This window comes from Cajanus cajan, chromosome 1, assembly GCF_000230855.2.
Source record: "Cajanus cajan strain Asha chromosome 1, NIPB_CcT2T_4, whole genome shotgun sequence".
In the NCBI taxonomy this organism is placed as follows: Eukaryota; Viridiplantae; Streptophyta; class Magnoliopsida; order Fabales; family Fabaceae; genus Cajanus; species Cajanus cajan.
In genome coordinates this window covers 5,183,569-5,193,443 of record NC_138517.1, presented here as the reverse complement: position 1 = coordinate 5,193,443, position 9,875 = coordinate 5,183,569, and the positions used below count along the sequence as shown (strand labels likewise).

Genomic DNA, 9,875 nt, shown 5'->3' with positions numbered 1-9,875 from the left:
ATACAAGCTCAACTATCAACCCTTTCATACAACTTATAAATGTTTGATTCAAATTAAATTTTAAAATAAATGTTTATTTATTTATTTATTTTAAATAAACTGAGCAGAAACTAAAATTAAAAATAATCCTCATAAAGAATTAATTTATTTTTATTTTTATAACTTAGTTTTGTGATACACGAAATTTGTTTTGAACCTTCCTCTTGCCCTAGCAAACCTCCTTCTCTTCTCTATTAAACGGTTCCAACACTCCCTCGCCGACCACCACAGGTCCTTCTCCATTAAACCGTTCCAACAGTCCCTCGTCGGCCACCATACCTCCTTTTGTGTTAAACCGTTCCAACAGTCCCTCGCCGGCCACCACACCTCCAGTTGTGTTAAATCGTTCCAACAGTCCCTCGCCGACCACCACACCTCCTTCTATTAGGTATTTTATGGCTTCTCTGCTCTGTTTCTCGCTTTCATTATTCCTCAGTTTTTATACTTTTATTTATTTAAGCTTTCATTCTGCTCTGTAAAAATAAGCTTCGTTCAGCATTTGTAAAAATACCAGTTGCAGTGACCTTGCTATTATCTCGTAGATCACCGATTATTTTGACATTTATTACTTTAGGGGGTGCTGAAAATGAAACAAGCATCATAGCCGAACATTTCTTGGTTACGGGAAAACAGGGATTCCGGGTCTGTATTCTCTTCTTTGCACTTTACTAAAGGGCATGGAAGCATCAAGTTAAAATATAAATTCCTTTATTATAGACTTTTGATTTGTGCTTTTGCAAAATAGAATTGCATTTTTTACAGTGCTTTGGGGATGCTTCCTGCTTTTGTTTTGTTTAAAAATTTAATTTTTTTTCATCCCTCATTGCACTTACTAAGCTCTTTACTCTTGTTTCATTATGGAAAATCTATGCAGAAGCTTTTTGTTAGTGTCAGCAGGTACATCTGAGTATACCTTGACCAAAGAGGACGTTGGTTGTTGTTTGGCTTTTGTGTACATTCCCATTAATTTTGAAGGTTTAGCATCCAGACTTCCATCAGTGTATCTTTTCCAAATACTTGTGACTTGTTTCTATAATATATTCATTTGTATCTTTCAGGTCAGGAAGGAAAATCTATGTCAGTAATGTCTCCTGTTATGAAACAAGGTACCTTGATGAGTATTAGCAATATCTTCTGTTCTTTGGTTCTGTTTTTTGTCAGTTCCATTGTATAATATTTTACTAGTATCTGGTGCCATTTTTTTGTTTGTGGCACCGACATATTTTTATCATTATAATCTTTGAATGGTATTTGTTTGTGTCATGTACCAATTTCTCATTCTTAGAGGTATAAGCCCATTCCTAGGCCTCCACCAAACAACCAAAGCTTTAAAGAGAATTGACCTTTGACATTGTATGGAAGCTTGTCTACAGTTGTCAGGAGTTTGATCCTTGTTGATATTTAAGATTGAGTCAACATTAACATATCAAGCACAAACAATTCTCACATGAAGGTTTGTATTGAATTTATAAAACCATCCTGAGACTCAACATAATATTTCAAGCCACTGGGATAGTTTGAGTTATTCATCTTGCTTTGATCTCAGAGTATTGATACGCTTAATCATTCTATTATAAGGGATTTGTCTGTATTTTTCTCTTCTCTGCTCTTTGTGATTTATATTTTTTGTTCTTAGTTCCATATCTCCCTTTCTGGAATTTTCTAATTTCATCCTATAAAAGAAGACTTCCATCTTTCACACTTTAAATTCTGAAAATAGTTTTTTATATATTTGATGCATCAACATTCATTCTTCTAAGAATTTATATATACTTGCCTGTCCTCTGTCTCGTCTATTTATATATACTTGCAATAATTTATATATATTGTTCCTACAATTTAATAAGTTTTACTTTCAGGTGTAATATGTTGATGAAGTTATACTGTGCATTCATGTTGATAAGTAACATAGGAGGGAGCCAATATTCAACAAAAATATATTGCTGAGAACCATACCTCCTAACACCCAAAATGCTAGAACCATACCTCCTAACACCCAAATTGCTACACCCCCATTACCCCAAACCCAAAATGCTGAACCCACATGCTCCCAAAAACAAAATCAGTTACCTTCTTCTAGAGCTTCACATTGTGAACCTAGTAGCAATGCATCACCAATGTCAGTACCTTCCAGACTTTTTGAAATTCCTACTGGAGATGAAGAGCAAGTGTCCAACAATGATACATCACCATTCAACAATGAAGATCCACCAGCTGGGTCTGTTCTTTCAATGATTGAGCCTTGTAATGATGGGTAAAACTTATAATTTTTTCTTTCTAAATCCTATTTTTTCTTCCCCATCATTGAACTGATTTAATTTTTTTTCCTTATTAATTAGGTTTAGCATCTAAGGCAATCACATTGACTATTAAGCAACAATTTGTTGAGCCATGGATGACTTGGGGTGCAATGACGGAAGAACAAAAAGATATCTTCTTTCAGCGTTTTAAGGTACATAATTTGTTTATTATCATTCTGTTCTAAAGGGATTACATTAAATGCACTAGCTTTGTAGTCATGAATAATTTAATTGCTTCCTTATTCTGTTAATGCAGAAAAAAGTTTCATGGAGACCTGAACATGAAGATAAGATAAAAAAAATATTTCACACAAAAGCATCTCATAGGCTTTCTGAAATGTTCAAGAAAGCTCGTCAAATAAACAAGAAGCCTGATTGGATGTTTGATATAGTTTGGCAGAGTTTGATTGCCCAGTGGATGGCCCCAAAATTTAAAACAAAGAGTATCCAAGCTCAAAAAAATAGAGCATCTGAGAAAGGTGGAAGTCTACACACAGGTGGCTCAATCACCCATCACGAGCATGCTATTCGGATGGTAATTACATTAAACTAATATATTTTATTTAATATAATTTTAAAAATATGATGATTAACTATTTATACAATTATAGTCACAATAGTTGGGTCGCCTTCCACATGTTGATGAGTTGTTCCACCAAACTCATGTACGGAAGCTTACAGGTGATTTTGTTGACCAAAGATCTAAGCGAACATATGTGAGTTATTTTTTTCTTATTATTGTTTTATTCTTTTCAATTTTAATCATCTTTGATAAATGTCACTACTAAACATCTTTATTTGTGAAATAGGATCAATTTGAGACTATATTTAATCAAGCTAGGTTTGAGGCTGCATCTTGTACGGGAGGTTCTGAAACGTCTTCTATGGACCCAGTTCAGGAAGAAAGACTCCGCAATAAGAGTTGGATTGTTGCTGCTGGTGGGGTTACAGACAAAAGATGACTTTATAGGTTGGAAAAGTCACTCCTCCATTGACATTGATGGATACCTTCACAAATATATCTTCTGCTCGTGCTACTGAAGATTCAGACAAAATTATTCAATTAGAAGAGCAAGTCCGTAAGTCTAGGGAGGAGGCTCGTCAATCTAGGGAAAAAAATGAACGCTTGCAACGCCAGTTTCAATCCCTGTTCAATGTTGTTCTACCTCTCCTACCTTCTGATACACAACATATTTTGCAACAACAAGTGGATTAACAATTTCATGACAACCACGATGACCAACAACCACCACCTACTAGACACTATGGAGATGACTATTAGTTAGATTTTTTTTAGATTATGGATCCACAACTATTTAAATAATTTTATTAATATTTTATTATGTATAATTTTATGCAAAATAGTCTTATTTTACACTATGACATGGAAACTAATTATGCATAATTGCTATGGGTATTTAGATTTTAAAGATGTTTCATATTGTGGTTATAGGATATTTAAAGAAATCTGAGAAGTGATTTTATTAATATTTCTTACCAGGTAAAACTATTTATAATGATTGGTGTGGAAAGGTAAAACAAAACAATCTATGCTATGTTGAAATCAGTTATCTACGGAAATTTCCGTAGATAACTTAAATTTTCGTAGATAACTTATCTACGAAAATTTTCGTAGGTAAGTTATTTACAAAAATTTCCGTAGATAAGTTATCTACGGAAATTTCCGTAGATAAACTCATCCGTAGATATATTCTGTATCTGTAGATAAAATCCATAGGAAACGTTACCTACGAAAAATTTTCCGTAGACAACGTTATCTACGACCTTATTATCTACGAATTTTTTTGGTAGATAATCTGTAGATAATTATCAGTTATCTACGGATTTTCATCATTATCTACGGATTTTTTTCGTAGATAATGCTGATTTTTCTTGTAGTGAAGGCTAGGAATAGATTTGGAACTACGTTGAAATAGTTTCTATTCTTAATGCGAAGTATCCAACTTAATAAAGTTAATAAAGTGAGGAATCATTTATTAAGTTAGACACTTTAGAATTTCTAGCTACCAAGGAATTGATTTAGAATGAACTTTTAGAACTCAATGGTATTGGATAATAGAATCTAGATGTAAGAAAGGTTAGGAATGCATAAGAATGAGATTGTTGAAATTTAATCCCAAGGACTTTACATATTGACATTTTTCTATTTCAACTGATTTGCATACTATTCTGCATCTGAATTACTTTTGTTTTATGTAAAAATTTGTCGATCCAAATTACTAAAAATTTTATTTTAACAAGTATCAACTAGTATAAAGGAAATCATATTTATCTCACAAGTCCCTGAGGTTCGACAACCCTTATTTTACTATACTACAAAGACTTGGTGTGTTTGCTTGAAAAACCAACAAGTTTCTTGATAATTAGAAATTCTAAAGTGTCTGGCTTAATATACTTGCAACACTTCCTCTTATGTGTAACTCACAATGTTTGCACTTCGTAAACCCTTACCTACGATTCTTCCATGATGATGAGACTTAGGTACCCCCAAACTTCAACTTTCGATAGCTATTCGGTACAAAACTTAATAGCTTACTCTACAACATATCTTTCGACAATTAATGCTTTTGACGGTATTGATTCTTTACATACCCTTTTAATATCTTCATGTATCACTCAATTGGGTTCATCCACCGTAGAGTTGCCAAAAACAATAGCAATTTCATTGTTAAAGAGAAATAAGAAGAAGAATAGAAAGTGTGAATGGGTTTACATCCTCTCAGTGACCTAATATTAGGACATTTTATGGCGGGTGACAATTTACCCATCACAAAATATGAACTTTTTATGACAGGCAAGTCAACATCTGTCACAGAATGGTTGGAGCCAAAGGCTGACCAACACATTTTATGATGAGTATTGACTTTCCTTTCATAGAAAGAAAATTCGATGACAGATAAGTCAACACCCGTCATAGAATGTTTTGACATATTTACAAGTATGCAACCACACCACTTTCCATGTTGTGTGAATGACACTCGACATCAAAAATGTGTATTTTGCACTAGTGGATTTACATACTCGTGCCCTTGCCCTTTCCCACAATGAAATTTTCTACGAAGACCATTTTCGTTACATTTAACAACAACCCAATGATCATCACCTTAGCACCATATCTCCCTTGTCCTTTATCCACGATCCCATAGTTGACACTGCAAATCACCCTTATCCTAAACCACATGCACCCATAGTTGACACTACTTCTCTTCTTTCTTCACCCATAACTCCCACTTCGACTATACCTTGTTGTTCTACTTGACAACAATAGCCACCCTCATACTTGAAAGATTTTCACAACACTTTTGCATCAACTTCAACTAATCATAATCCAGGTATTCATTATCCCATTGAAAATTATACTTATTATGATTGTCTTTCACCCTTGTTTCACCACTTTATGTCTTCTATATCTACTATCATTGAAATCACTATCTCACGCAGTTTCTTTGAGGCCAAATATATACCAAGCTCTTGCCTCCACCACTTGTGAGTTCCAATGGCTCACTTATCTCCTTGAAGATTTTCGCGTCTCATTAATTTACTCATTCCACTCTCCTCTATTTGACAATCAATCGACTCTTCAAATTGTGACAAATCACGTTTTCCATGAGCATACTAAGTATATCGAAATTGACTGTCATATCGTTCACAAAAAGGTCAATTCATATTTGCTCAAGCTTCTTCCAATGACTTTGTCTTTATTACAACTTACAAACATTTTTTCAAGGCCTTATTTCTAAGCTCGGAATGATCATATATTCCCAACTTGAGAGGTGGTCTTAATTATTATTCTATTGCTTCCTTTTTCTATTATCATTAGTTTGTTAAATTTTGTTAGTTAATTATTTCTTTTTCAGCTATTCTCATGTATATAAACCATATTCTTCTATTCAATAAGATAAAACAATATATTGTTTATTTCTCTTTCATTTTCTCTGTGTTATCTTTTCTGTGAGTCTTTAGCTTAATAATGGATGGTTATAGTAGATATATAAGGACTCTTTTTTTTTTCAATAAAGAAAAACTTTATATGTAAAGAAGGTATAAAGAGTATCAAAACCCTTTTACAATAACCGGTTGAAAAAATTACCTTCTAACACGATGGTTATATTATATTTATCGAGGTCATTGAAGAAATAAATAAAAGATAATCATATTAAAAAGATTGGTACTCCTGCATGCAAAATTTGCATAATGCGATTCACTAGAAAATTTGCTTAAGCCACAATTGTCCGGCTTAAGAATTTCTTTTCGAAGAAAAACTATCCAAAAGATGCACCTAGAACTTCGCTTAAGCTAAATATTTTTTGCTTAAGCGAAAATGTCCAGCACTTGCTAAATTCACACTTGTTCCCATCACAATATTTTCACATATCATGATCCCTTAAATTTCGATTATCCTTCACAATAAAATTTCAAACAGCCCTTAAATCCTATCACTTTTGACTTCTAGGTCATTTTAAATTAGCTTTGCAAATTTCACTTCAACTCTATTAGGTTAAAAGTTAAAAGTGTTTTTAAAATTTTTTTATATAAAAAAATAGAAAATATTTTTTAAAAAAATTCTTAAAAATACTTTTAAACTTATATTCAAACATCTTTTTTGTTTTACATGATAAATCCTAATGTGACATCGCAACCCACAAACACTTATTGCTGATTCTCTTGCAGCCCTGTCCCAACTTGAAGTCCTTTCTCTGCCGGATCGGAGGATGCCTTATCTATCTATCTGTCAGCAGTTTTGTGCTTTGCCAAATATCTGATTTCTCATCCATTTTCCCTATATTCTCTCTTTCTGATCAACCCACCAAACTTTCAAGTCCTTAACACATTATTAATTAGTAGCAATTCTGATCACTTTTGATTAATATATGAAATTAGAATGGTAAATAGATCACTATATCATATTTGAATGGTACTATAAAATAAATGAATTAATTTATTTATTTTAAGTGATTATATAACTGCCAATTAATTTATAATTTTTTTTATTATCTATGTATGGTTGTATGCTCTAACTCTATATTTATAATACTCACATCTTTCATAATAATTAAGTGTTTTCACTGTAGTAATTCCCTTCCGTTAATTATTGTAATTTTGGTTTTAGTCTTTATATTTTAAAGATTTATCTTACGATTTTTATAGTTTTATGACTTTAGGTTTGATCATTAATTTTATTTCACCTAGATTGTAATTCTTAGTTCTTATAATTATATTATTTTTATGTTTTACTCTTTCTAATATACCAAACACTGCTCTAAAAGATATTATCTCGTAAGCTAAATATTTTGGCATATTGCTAGTAATTAACAAGTATTAAGATATTTTTTTTATAAAACTGTAGAGACTAAAAACTAATATTTTGATGTAGAAATTAAAATAAAATCAAAATAAATTATAAGGACAAAAATGCTTATGAAATCATGGACATGATTTACTTTTGAAAATGGTTTATATATATATTGGTATTTAGAGCTAATTAATAGTTTGTGCTGTTTTGGTCCAGAAAGTATACTTCGTACAAATTGGTTTCCATAATATATTAATTTGTTAATAAGTTTATCTCACCAAATTATCGACTTATAAAGGATTTTATATCTCAAAAATGAATCTATATAACCAAAAAAAAAAAATCAATAATCAAAGAAACGGAGATCCGCACTTTTGATAAAATATCTGATCGAAGAGCTCAGAAAATAAAATATGTTTAAATATATCTTTTTTTCCTGGCTAAAATCAAAGACATTTTTTCCGCTACGAACCTTTTCTTTTATAAAGGGCACACTCAAAATTCCAATAAAAATGTTCCAACTTTATTCATTTATTGATATTTTTTCCATTCTCAGTTGACCAGCATAATAATTTTTTAAGGGCATTTTTTTATAAGCAAATAAACTACACAAATTCTTTTAGTATATATATATATATATATATATATATATATATATATATATACGCTACTGTATTCTTTTAAATTAAGATATTTTGGTACGGACAGTTTTTTATATCAATAAAATTGATTTAAAGTGTATTTTTTTCTTTTCACTTTATTTTCTCTCTATACTAAGTGATGTGTAATTGAAAAACATATAATTTAAATAATTAGTTTACTCTTTTTTTTTATCACTAAATTCTAATCCAAGTATTTTAAATCATTTTGTAAAAATAAAAATATTTTTTTAAAAATAATAAAATTTTATTTGTTAAAGTAGAGGAAGATTTTTTGAAATTTTTGTTTAATTATTTTCCAAAATTTACATACTAAAGAGAAAAGTTGAAAGGAAGAAAAACAGGATATTGGAATAGAATGCACTACTCATTAATGAGAGGAGTGTACATCATATATATTGCTTCAACATATGGATCAGAATGAATAAAGGCAAAAATAGTACAAGAAAATAACCACTATACAACTCATCATATTCTAGAAGAATCTTAGTATTTACAGTTGTCATTCTGTTGCAGAGTTGTAGAGTGTGTATTGCAGCCCATTTCTATTGCTATACAATGTTGTTTTTGTGCTGGATTGGGCTCTTTATCTGTTAGCCCCCCACAAGTTGGAGGTAGGAAGATGTTAATTAACTCCAACTTGGATAAGTTTAAGTTAAACAAGCTTGGAGGGAGAGCCTTTGTGAAGATGTTAGCTAGCTGGTTTAAGGATGAGACAGGAATTAATCTCATCAACCTGGCTTGTAGTTTTTCACGAACAAGATGGAAATCAATGTCTAGATGTTTTGTTCGTTCATGGAAAACAGGATTTGTGGCAATATGTAGTGCACTTTGATTGTCACAATTAGGGGTGGGTAGATGGACCCGGGTCCGTGGACCGGTCCGTAAGCCCGCGGATTTTGCAGACAACGGACCCATTTTTTTTAAATCCGTATGACTATGTCCAATTTTTGAGCCCGGCCCGTGAAGTTCGCAGACTTGGCGGATTTAATCCATGGGCTCGCGGGCTAGTCTGCAGACTTCACTAATTAATATTTTTAAATATTACGATTTTAATATTAAGTTGTGTATTTAATTTTTAAATTATTATGATATTAAAATTATGTTTAATTGGTATGTATTTGTCATTTGAATTATTTTTATGACATTTTGATGCTTTTATTATTGAAAGTTTGGTACTATTATTTAAGTATTTGTAATATTTTTATTTTAATATTTTAATATTTAGTATTTTAAACCATTTTAACTATGGATAAATTTTAGTATGATAAAATTTAGCTTATAAATAAAAAATGTCTTTTTTCTTCTAATTTTATGTATTTTTATTTTTTAAAAATTTATTTTTTGAACTATTATTTAGGCCCGCGGACCAGTACGTTATCCGCGGATTTTGGCGGGTTGAATACGGACTTAAAAAATAAGTCCATTTATTTTACGGACCGGACTTATCTGCCCTGTATAAAACACGAGTTTTACGAACCGGGCCTTAAACGGGCCGGACCAGTCCGTATACCCACCCCTAGTCACAATACAGGACAACTTGTTTAGAATAGGAGATTTTCA

General features: G+C 31.5%; 1 long non-coding RNA gene across 1 annotated transcript; it reads left to right on the top strand.

Annotated features, from left to right (window-relative positions):
* The first annotated feature begins 501 nt into the window (after window positions 1-501).
* Window positions 502-3,744, top strand: LOC145953864 (uncharacterized). The gene is made up of 2 exons (XR_014431096.1): window positions 502-2,491; window positions 2,596-3,744. It is a non-coding gene; the product is annotated as an uncharacterized LOC145953864 (long non-coding RNA).
* Window positions 3,745-9,875: the final 6,131 nt, after the last annotated feature.